Source organism: Papilio machaon, chromosome 21, assembly GCF_912999745.1.
Source record: "Papilio machaon chromosome 21, ilPapMach1.1, whole genome shotgun sequence".
NCBI lineage: Eukaryota > Metazoa > Arthropoda > Insecta > Lepidoptera > Papilionidae > Papilio > Papilio machaon.
Window position 1 is genome coordinate 3,678,824 of NC_060006.1, and position 11,751 is coordinate 3,690,574.

At 31.5% G+C, this 11,751-nt stretch overlaps 1 protein-coding gene across 1 annotated transcript in view; it reads right to left on the reverse strand.

Moving 5' to 3' along the window:
* Positions 1-9,170, reverse strand: part of LOC106712629 (GAS2-like protein pickled eggs) — a 58,642-nt gene extending 49,472 nt beyond the window's left edge. The window contains exon 1 of the mRNA XM_045683138.1: positions 9,013-9,170. The gene's annotated coding sequence lies outside the window, so the exon portion shown is untranslated. The remainder of the gene's footprint in view (positions 1-9,012) is intronic.
* Positions 9,171-11,751: the final 2,581 nt, after the last annotated feature.

Consider the following 11,751-nt stretch of genomic DNA (forward strand, 5'->3'; position numbering starts at 1 on the left):
CACATCAATTGAATGGAATTTCATAGCATTCATTTGAACTTATCATTCATTATTTCGTGGTCTATGGTCAATTAAAAGTGGCAAGATTTCGTAATGTCTAGACTGAGCAAAAAACCCAACAAGGAACTGTGATTGAGCGTTCAGTGATGGTAATCGGTCAATTGCCTTATACATCTCTACAAGTTTTTAAATGAAATTTTGTGATGGCGATTTGGGTGATCTAAACATTTTAATATTATAATCATTAGGAACAATGGGAACAGTTCAAAACATCCTAAAAATATTTGATAGCATAGTTTCTGATTCTTTACTTCTAGCATATTTACATTAAATAGTATATAATATTATATCTTCCTTCTCCTTAATATTATCTATGAAAACTACAGACAACTAAACAATGCATTGTCATTGATAAGTACTTGATGCAATAAAGACTGTTAAGATTTGTCACTATGTATATTTTGATTACAATTTGAGCTCTATTATAAAAGGTAAATAAAGCATATTTTTGATTGAACACAGGTTTCCTATATTCTTTTGTAATTGCGCATCTTTTATTTTGATTATAGTAAAATTAAATGCTATTCATAAATCATCTTTTTATGTAAAAGCAAATTTTAATATCCTTTTAGGTTAAAACAAATAAATCACAACTTCAACAGGAAGTTATGGTTATTCGTTTAGCATCTGCATAATTTTCAATTTCATGAATGATTGATTACAAATCGGATGAATAATCGAAATGATTACATAATTCCGACAATACAAAACATTTTAACAACTCGTTAGCTTTCGACCACCTGCTTTTCTTATACGCATCTAAACAGCAGCCTTAAAATTTTGTCTTCTATTACTGAGAAACACTGACACCATAGATGAAAAGCCGACTTGAAAATGTGTACATATAAGTTATCAATTCATTGCCTCGATTTCGGATCTGTCTTTTATGACATCCTAGTACTTTATTAGTAGAGACGGCCAAGTTACTCAACAACGTCACTAAGGAGTGTCACCATAATTCTGGCCACAGATTGAAGACACTCCATACTCCTCGAAGATATTGTTAGTTTGACATGATATGCCTACATTTGTATGTCTGCATTTTTAATACCTGTTTCAATATTTTGTAATGAAAATCGATTCCAAATTGTTGTTTTGTTCACTTAGGATAGTGTCAAGATCGTAGAAATTTCCGCAAAACACTTCAACCTTAAAATTGCAATTTACATTAATTGATTTGCCGTCAACTGATATTTAAGTAGCTCATGGTCTTTCACTTTGGTTCAATACTCTTTATTGAGAACACAACGCTTCCTTCGATCTTATCTTTGAAACGCAAAAACGGACATAGGAGACTTCCGTCGTTTGAACGCAAGCATGCCACATCATTTGTTAGCCACCATTTTATCAGGTCCTCTGCATTTTATGCTTGATTATAAAAAGAAACGAAAGAAAAACAACTTTAACCGTCCTTTTAAATAAAAAGGGGGTTTTAAAAAATAGCAATTTCACCTTCCTCCCATGAACTTTCGAATAACGATCTCCCGATGCTAGTACTATTTAAGGTAATCTCTACAGCTACTTGATTTTATACTAGGCTAGGGTGCTGCAACTACTAGTCTACATGGTATATATTAATAATGTTATAATCATCATCATCAGCTCACTATACTTCCCCACTGAGTAGCTTGGAGCCTACCCTAAGTTAGAAGTAACTAAGCCATAGTCAACCACGCTGGCTCAGTTCAGGTATGTTGACTTCACACATATCTTTGAATTTCTTCGAAGATATGTGCATCGCGATGTTTCCCTTATCGTAGGAACGTCGAATAAATGTACATATGAAAATCGAAAAACACATTGGTACACAGCGGAATTCGAACCCAAGACTTATATTTAGGAATAACTCCTATTATACAAAAAGGGTCTCCAGAAAACATATCTTCTTGTGTCATTTTTTAAACTGGTAGTTACTAAGAAACAGAAAGAGTATGATTTATCTATCAAACATTGTAACTCGAGAACAGAATAATTGTACTCTCTCATAGATTGCTACTCGTCAACGTCACGCTATCCTACCACACGAAGCGTGAGATATGCGTGAATTAATATTAATAACTAAATTCCTAAAGTAAAACAATTTTCTGTTATAACTATAAAATAATAGTTACCCAAAAAAACAATATCACTTCAAATAGCAGTTTACACAAAATAACTTAAAAATAGCGTAATGATCTACATATTCCCTACATTTGACGTTCTTCAATTTACGATTAAGACGTTGGATTTAAAATAAATTAACGTAATATTTTAAGACTAGTGATTGCCATCGACTTAGCGCTGAAAAAAGTTGTCCGCGTGCATCAGCTACCTTCCCGTCAAAGTCAAAATCTGTCCAGCCGTTCCGGAGATTCCTCACCAATCACACCATCTATCGGTGACCTTATAAACTTTATTAGTTTCAAAGTTTTCAATGAATAACTCAATGGGTTTTATGTTATCTATGATGTATTGATTTTTTTATTGATTATTGTTTCTATTGCATGACAAACAATAAGGATATACCAACTAATCGAATAATTATAGTAATATTTCTAACTTATTTCTATTCAGAGAGCTATTTAGAAGATAAAACGTGTTGTGCTAGCCCTACGTAGATTGGAATTAGCAGAGAGAGATGAATCAAAATATTATAAATTTCATAATCTGCGAAATTATTGTACTTGTTGGTTTGAAATTTGTGGCCAACAAAAGTAGGTATATGAGATAAGCTTATTTTGAAGCATGTGACTCAGTATTGTAATGTTTTGGTTAGTCTAATGCATGAAAATTTGATTTTTAATAAAAACTGCTTAAGGTCAACAACCTCACGACCAGTGACCAGTCAAGTTTATCAAGGAATTGGACGTAATGATGCCGTGTCTAATCTTTACTTTGTTTAGTCTAAATACTTCCTTTAGCGATTTGATGATCGGAATGCGTAGACACATCTAACTGTTTTAACCGAGTTTTCACTGCCGAAATATATGTACAAGAAGATCTTGGTTTTTTCTAGGAAGATAAGAGGTATGGTATTCAAACGTTTATCAACTTTTTTTTTATTTATAAGAAAACTCCAGAAAAAAAAACTTTTTTGTGTCTGTAGTTGTCTTAGCAATTTCGCACATTAATTGTTAATTAAACCGCGTTACTGTAAAATTCCATTATGCGTCACATTTTATTGGTTTTACGCAATTTAATTATTTGTATTTAAACCAAATTTTTCCTTGATGATGTATAAGAAATTTCTGCATATGAATAAGCAGATTATTTTGTACGTGAAATATGTTCCAAAGATATTTTCTATGTAACAGTGACGCGGTTTAACTTAGAAATTAGCGGTTACGATGCGTTTCACACGTTTATAAATAATTCTGAGCACATAACATGTATTAGATGGTTAATTACGTAAATTATTTATATTTTAGTTCCAAGAGTAATTAATTAAGTTTTAAAAACATCCTTAAGTAATACTGAAAGGGTAGGTATATCTTTGGGATAGAGTGGAGTAATGTGTATTATTATTTATCATTATTAAATACTAGCCGTCGCCCGCGACTCAGTCTGCGCGGAATTAAAAAAAACTTAATAAGTATCCTATGTGTTCTTCCAGACTATGTTTTACATCTATGCCAAATTTTATCACGACCTGTTTAGCCGTTCCGGAGATACCTTCAAACAAACATCCATCCATCCATCCAAACTTTCGCATTTATAATAGTAGAGTAAGATTTTCAAAATCGTCACAGAATCGCAAATTAAAATATTAAATATTTGCTTGGTGAGGTCCCATGGCCTGTAGTGACGGTGGGAGTAAGAGGAACCCAGGGCCGCGCTGTTGCATGAGGACTAGCCTAAGTGGAGGAGGCCGCTCAAGTGAGCTCCCTTGAGTCCGCCTTGGAGGCGTGCCTACGTCTGCAGGAAATGAGGGAAGCCCTCGGCTTTCTTTCTTTCTTTCGGCTCTCCACAGACAAGGAGTAGCGGAGGAAGTGAAGTTTTTGGTATTGCGGTGCGCCTCTCTCCCTATACTCGTTCCTCTCCTCTGAAGCAGTTTGATCAGCGATGCGATAGGGGTAAACAAAATTTTTAAGTAAAAATTATTAACTAAATCTTATCACATTTAGCTTTTAGCTAGTACTCAAATAATAATCTTAAATCATGTGGATATTAATTAGAATAAATCTGAATGACCTCGACACGGGACGTGTTCGGAAACATCACGAGTAAGGCAGGTTGGGTCGTAACACTTCGCTAGTAGGGTCGGCAGAAACAATGGCTCCGGGATCCGGTTGCGTAACGACGCGCTCCGCTAACTTCCGTTGTCGCCTTGCGTGTAGCGTCAGCAAAAAAAATGTAAAACAATATAATTTTCAGCTCGTTATTTTTCATTTGAAACTGTTATAATTCATCTTTATTCTTACATTTGTCGTGTTCAATTGTCAAGTGAAATCAGCTCAACGCAATTTTTTACTTCTTACTTTTTTAATCATTATCTGAAATAAGCAGTATTAATTCTCATGCAATCCATTCATCTATTCTTAGTCTGGAAATTGGATTTCAGTAAGTAAAGAAGGATAAAAACATTGAACTTTTTTTACTTGTTGCTTAAATAGTCACATTTTTCGTTTCCGTGAAATAACATAATAAAAAATATTAAGCTATTCTAATTTTGGTAGTAAATATGCTGACGGTACCAGTTACTAGGCTAATCTGTTTACAGCGCGTAGCCCGTTCTTGCGCTTATTTTATTCTATGCGTGTTTCGCTAGTGATGGGTACGAAGTCAGTAATCGATGTTACGTTTTAATTTCGTACAAAATTTTAATGTGACTCATCAGGTCTATTTTGCATATTCATTTAGTGATGCAATAATTTGAATCCTTCTATCGTCCGATTATAAATATAACGATTAAATAATAACGATGCACCTTTAATTTAGATTAAAAATGAGATAATAATTCTGATTATATTTTTTTTATTATTTAATTATCTAAACAAATACATTAATGTTAACTTTGAAAAACAATACTAGTGACACTAACTTTTTATAATACCACGATGTTACGAATCATAAATTATCACGGAAATTTCTTGAACTACAGAATTTTTCTTCGATGAGGAATAAATCTATTTTTGTGCAGCAAATTTTCATACTCTTTTTGTAAATTATATCCTTTAAGGATACGTTAATCTTAATGATCTTAGGTTTAAAAAGTTTATGTTCGAGTTCAGTAAATTAAGGAATTTATATAAACCTAGATAATCGCTGGCTTCTTTTAAATTATATCTGTACATATTTTTTGTCTGTTACGTGTCTTCAATTGTTGACAATTTTGAAGTGTCCACTGTCGTTACTAATATTTACATACAATAGGCAATAGTTCCCTCTTCGCATACGGTTGTGTTTATCATCACATCAAATTTGCGTCTATTGGCAGATGAGCGTGAAATACGAACAAACGTATGTAACAATTTCAAGCCAAATTCGACCTTGTATTAAACAGTGAAGTAGCGAGGTTACTGACATGTTATAAAAATATCGATAGATACATTGAAAGATAAAGATTTTTTTATATCTATAAAATAATTTATATATATAGTTTTCTCTGTTTTATCAAAAATAATGACAGGGGTGACGATATGTATAATAAACAAATTTTGGTCTCAACCAACGGATATTTAGCTATAGATTTATCGAAGAACACTAAACGACACACGACGAATACTTAATATAAGAATAAAAAGATTACATAAAACACACGAGCATATCGATTGTGTGACCATTTTATTAAAGTTTGCGAAAATACGTTCCAATACGTAAATGGAATACCTAATGATTTGCCCAATTTAATTCACCTGCTTCAAAGTTACGAAGAATAATTTTCAATTAAGCACTTCATTGTACAAATGTACCTAATATAAAAGAGGATGTTCAATTATTATTTGTAACTTGATTCCTTAAAAACTCCATAGCAGATATGTATAATATTGAAGCAACTTTTTCAAAACATCAGATTAAATATCAATTACAATATTATAGTAAAGTAAACTTAAATTTCTAGCACATACTCATTATTTAAACAGTATTAATTATTTCGCAAATACGACGACAACTACATTTCACACTTCCAATTAGAAAGTACATACACAGTGTACATATATTGATTAGAAAGAGAGATTCTGTTTGTTGTATATTGGATTTAAAAAAAGTTGCACGGACGGATTTCTTTTTCTTCACTCTTAAGTAGTATGCAAACTAAAGCAAAAAGGTAAATAGGCTTTTAGGTAAATAGAGACTGTAGATTGGTTTTAAATATCTACCAAATTATACTAAATTCTTTGATAATTCGTAGGTTATTAGCTTCGAAGTACGTATCGAAATTGTGTACAAACAATTTATTGATGCAATAAATTAAATTCCAGTCATGCTAATATTCGATATAAGAGTCGCATGAAAGGAAATGAAACAATAACATATCGGTCGATAAACAACGCTTGCAATCGGTCCGCCATTTTGGTAAGATAGCATACCTTATCGATAGACTTACGGACGTCTCTACTTTGCCGCTGTCCTTGCGTAAATAAACATACAGCAATATTTAAGTTTTATATTTTTATGTACGTTAGAAACAAAATTTTTGTACAAAATACTTTGATCATGGTTTTCATCTCGATTTTTTTACATTAACATTTGTAAGTTTCACCTGTACGAAATCGAAATCGTTAGTTTTGATACTAAGCATAACTCATAACAAAGAAGTTTCAAAATGTTTCCCCGCTGTTGGGAAAATACGCTTATTTCTGCAAAGAATTTGTACTATAAATTTAGAAATGCCGCTGGACAAAGACCAAATTGAGACAATCCTTCGTACGAACATGATAAACTCGAAATCTCCAAAATAAAAATTACAGTCACCTGACGACGCAATAATCCAAAGGTTAAACTGAGTCATAAATGTTTTTTTTTCTATCAGGAGCCAAATTGGCGGTGAAACATATATGATATAAAAATACACTTTCTTTGTTGCTAGTTAACATTTATCAAATGTTTATCATTGATTAATCTAGTCATATTAATTTTTTTTAAATGCGATAAAGCAATCATATTTTCTGTGTATAATGGTACCACGATATGAACAAGTTGTACGAAGCATCCTACGTACGAACAAATATACATGTGTGATTTTAATTAATATGTTGACCAATAAGATTAACACCCACATATTGATCTAACCTTATGTTACTTGTACTATTACTAAATACATGTTAAAACGTACAAGAAAAGGAATCGAAAAGCAAGGACTGTGCCAAATAGAAAATTTGTTATCTCTACCTAGACTATCAAACATTAGACATCTTACTAATATTACAAATATAATAAAACTTGGTTTGGATATTTTGTCCGGAACGGCTGAACAGTCTGGAAGAACACATAGGCTAATTATTAAGTTTTCTTTTAATTCCGCGCGGACGGAGTCGCCGGAGACAGCTAGTAATATATTTTAAATTCATTTAGTAAAATAATCGCACATAAAAAATAGTTAATTATAATTAGAAGATTCCTATCAAAATAACGGAATCCTAAAGATTGATATGACAGAAAAACGGTAGGCAAAATAAATAACTGACTTTGAAAAAAAGACACTAAAAATGTAACTGTAAAGAGGAAGTTCACTTTAACGTAGACATATTCAGTTAATGACAGCTTCCAACTTCCTTTTATCTACGAGTAATATCCAGCACTTTTCAGTTTGGTTGTCAAAGGCAGATTTTTCTTCTGTTGTAAGATTTTTCGTTGATTTTTAAAATACCTTACATAAAACACAACATTGTCTTTAAATTTGAAATCCGATGTCCCTATTAAATTTAAATTTGATATTGTCGATGTTTTGAATAACACTAAGCATACAAAATGAATTCAAAAAGATATTTGACAGATAATGATCATAGATTTTGCACTTTCTGATTTCAAATTCATTGTACATCATTAATGCGACAAAGAAGAATAAAACAAAATATATGCATGCTTTCGCCCAAAGATGGTAACGTAGCGTCTAAAAATAAACATAATATCCCCCAGACGGTTGAAATGGCGCAGAGTTCCTTGGAATAGAGACCGAATATTTGAACATTTCCTTTGAAATACTTAACATAATATAGCTATAACAGCATTATTACGTATGAATAATAATACGATACTAAATCTTACTAATATAAATGCGATTGTTTAGATGTATGGATGTTTGTTTGAAGGTATCTCCAGAACGGCTTAACGAATCTTAATGAAATTTGGCATAGGAAGTAGCACATATTCTGGAAGAACACATAGGCTACTTATAAAGTTTTTTTTAATGTCACGCGGACAGTCGCGGGCAACAGCTAGTTATACATATTTCGAAATGTCATTATTTTACAAACAGGTTTGTACAGACTTTTTTTATTTCTAGAATATCAATGTAAAAATTGAATGCTACATTTATATCTGTATTGAATGTTGTATCTAATTCAAATAATAATTTTATTTAGTAGTCTTCCATCTATTTTATATGCAGAATAAGTTTCAAGGAATTGTTTTGTGATTTTTTTTTCAAGTTGAATTTAAAAAATATATGATAATTAAAATAAAACTACATCAACTAACGAGGAGATAAATTCTGATTTTATAACAGAGGTGAACGCCAAAAATGCAACGAAAAAAAAAAGATAAAACCAGTGACATAAATCATATTACCATAAACAAATTAAACGGACATGTAGATTATTCAGTTGTTAGCGATTGGTACTTCGGCCAAGGATTATTTAGATTATACATTGACGCAAACACTTCACTTTTTGATAACACTATTGATTGTAAATCATTGTACGAATGATTCAAAGACAAATGTGTTAAAAAAAACATAACCTATGTTATGCAAAATTAATTTATGATTCCATTAAAAAGTCTAATTAAAAATAATAAAATAGAAATATGTACCTTTACAGAAAAAGAAACTGGCCAGCCCAAATTCGTCACAGCACTAAAAAAAATCTGTTCTTTTTCGTTAAAAAAAAATAAACACAACACAACTTTTATCGATAAAAATCGCGATAGCTATACCACTACGATCGAGCAGACGTATACACCAAGCGAGCGTCAGCGATCGACTGAAGTTTGCGGCGCGTGCGATGCGCGGGCGCAACTAGTACCGTCAACAGAAGCAGGTGGCCTTGACGGAATGCAATTTCGAGATTTATCTTAATTGTGTCTTTTTGCGCTGTCGCACTCAACTTGGTAAGGAGTTGGTTTAAAAAGACCTTTAATGCCAAGGGTCTCGGGAATTTGAGGTCTCGTCTTATTAATTGGTTACAAATGTAATAAAATAAATATGAATTTATTTTCATTGTAATATTAAATGAATTGGCATAAGTTTGTAACTAGTTAGTTAATCATTTTAATGAATAACCTATAACTTTCAGCGACAGTTACTGTCACTTATTAGATTGCTTTTAATTTTCAATTTATTTCGTAATTTCTTATAGGCATACGAATGTTCCTTGCAATGATTAACTATAATTTTAGTGAAATAGCTAATAAATTTTTTTTCATATAAAGTATCTAAAGATAAAAATTCTCACCACTGATGACTCAATCGTAGCCAAGCAACGAAGAAACATAACATATAATTTTCCCATCATTGTATATGAATAGTGTTGGACAAATTATAAATAAATTTAAAACGAATAAATAAACTCAAAACAGTGACAATAAATATAATATAATCTTTATAACTCGGTCCTTGTTAAGTCAAAATCCTCAATACGTAGAAAAAGTTTGCGTTCCGTTCCCCTGAACCCTCAAATACTCGAATTATTCAGACTTTGTAACTCGAACAAAATGTCGCCTGTGTAGATATTTTAGTATATATTATTTTATTTATACTCGATAACTAGTATTTGAAAAATAAAACTCTGTAAATTAATAACGTATTTTAGAAATTCGCCGTCATTTTGGTCCATTCTTGTTAAGTGGAAGATTCAATAAGTCGAAGTTTTTTGCTTTTCCCTTCACATTCGAGATATCAAGATTCTACTGAAAAATCACATTTATAAAAACTTATAAAGCTGTTTAGCCCATATGTCTCGATGGAAAGGACATACGCGTCAACATTACTCTTTTTCTGAGTAATTAGGGTTATTAAATTCACTTACTGTTTTTCTATAACCTTAACCAGGGGTGGCTAACTTGTTTAGACATAAATCTACTGTTTGCTGACGAAACCCTGTGCGATCTAACCCTTACAAACTCCTTGACATCTTTATGAAACAGTATAGTTCCGTACTAAATTATTACATTTTGTTAAAAGGTAAATTACAAAACAATTATTCTTAACTAGTATCTATTTATATTAGAGTGAGCATTACGTCTAAGCATCTTCCACTATGTAAATTTACAGGTACTTAAATTTTTTGCCTTGTTATAATAGACTGGATCAATAATCGCGATCGACCAGTTGGGTACCCCTGGACTAAATTTATATCCTAAATAGCGATGCTAGTACGTGTTTGTGTAGATGTTTCAGCAGTGGAAACGATACCGCAATAACAAATGAAAAACACAATTCAACTTCCTACGAACGCACTATAAATGGTGAACGAGAGATCAACTATAAACTACGTGATATGCCCACATTAAATTATAATAATATAATTAGACGTATAAAAAGACTTTTGTGTACTTTAACTACGCAATTATAACATTTAATGCTTCCTGTTCTAATAGTATACATATAGAGAATGTCTATTTACTAGAATTATTTACTTTTATTAAAAGCAATGCGTAGATCCCACGTGGAAAAAGATTTTTTTTTATTAAGATTCTAAAGCTTTTTTTCTAACTTTAAATTCAATTTATTAATTTAACAGCAAGTTTTGACTGCCGAAACATGTATTGTAACAAATTGTTATCTTTTTTGTATTAAAATGGTATGAAAGGGATGACATTTTATTGTACATTTATACAGTGTTTGCATTTGCGGCATTTTGTTTTCAATGTATCTAATTGGGAGGATACTGTGTTTCATAAATATTATTATTTAATACAAGCAGTCGCCCGCGACTACGTTAGCGCAGATTGCAAAAAAAATCTATAACATGCACGCACAGATCAGCCACCTTCCAGTGTAAGTCTCGTGAAAATCGGTCCAGCCGTTTCGGAGATTACCTGGAACAAACACGGCTTAAAAACATACAAATTTATTTTTTTTTTCTTTATTTTCTCAACTATAATTTTTTTCGTTATAGATAAATTAAATACATAACGGACACGAAATATATATTTTTTTCGATGCTACATACGTTGATAAATTCGATGAAATATTAAAAACGAAGTAACATCACTAAAACAATTCGTGTGAAAGAAGAGTAGAATTACGACGGCTGTTATGTCGCAGAGTTACCGCTCTTACCCATTGTCGATTAGAAAACTTGATTAACATGAGAAAGGCATGGAAACTTTTGTTATACATTTCATTACTTACTATAGATACATTGTTATACTTTTTGTTCAAAGATATTATTACGCGGCTTTCCTTTCTTAAAAATCTTAACGTGTTTTGTTAATTAATTATGATAAACATCTGGCGATCGAAGTTTGATGCTCATTTATTCGTTTCCTTTTAAAAAACTATTATGAAATTTCTTGTTAAGATTGTAAGTATATTCGCTCTTTAAAGAA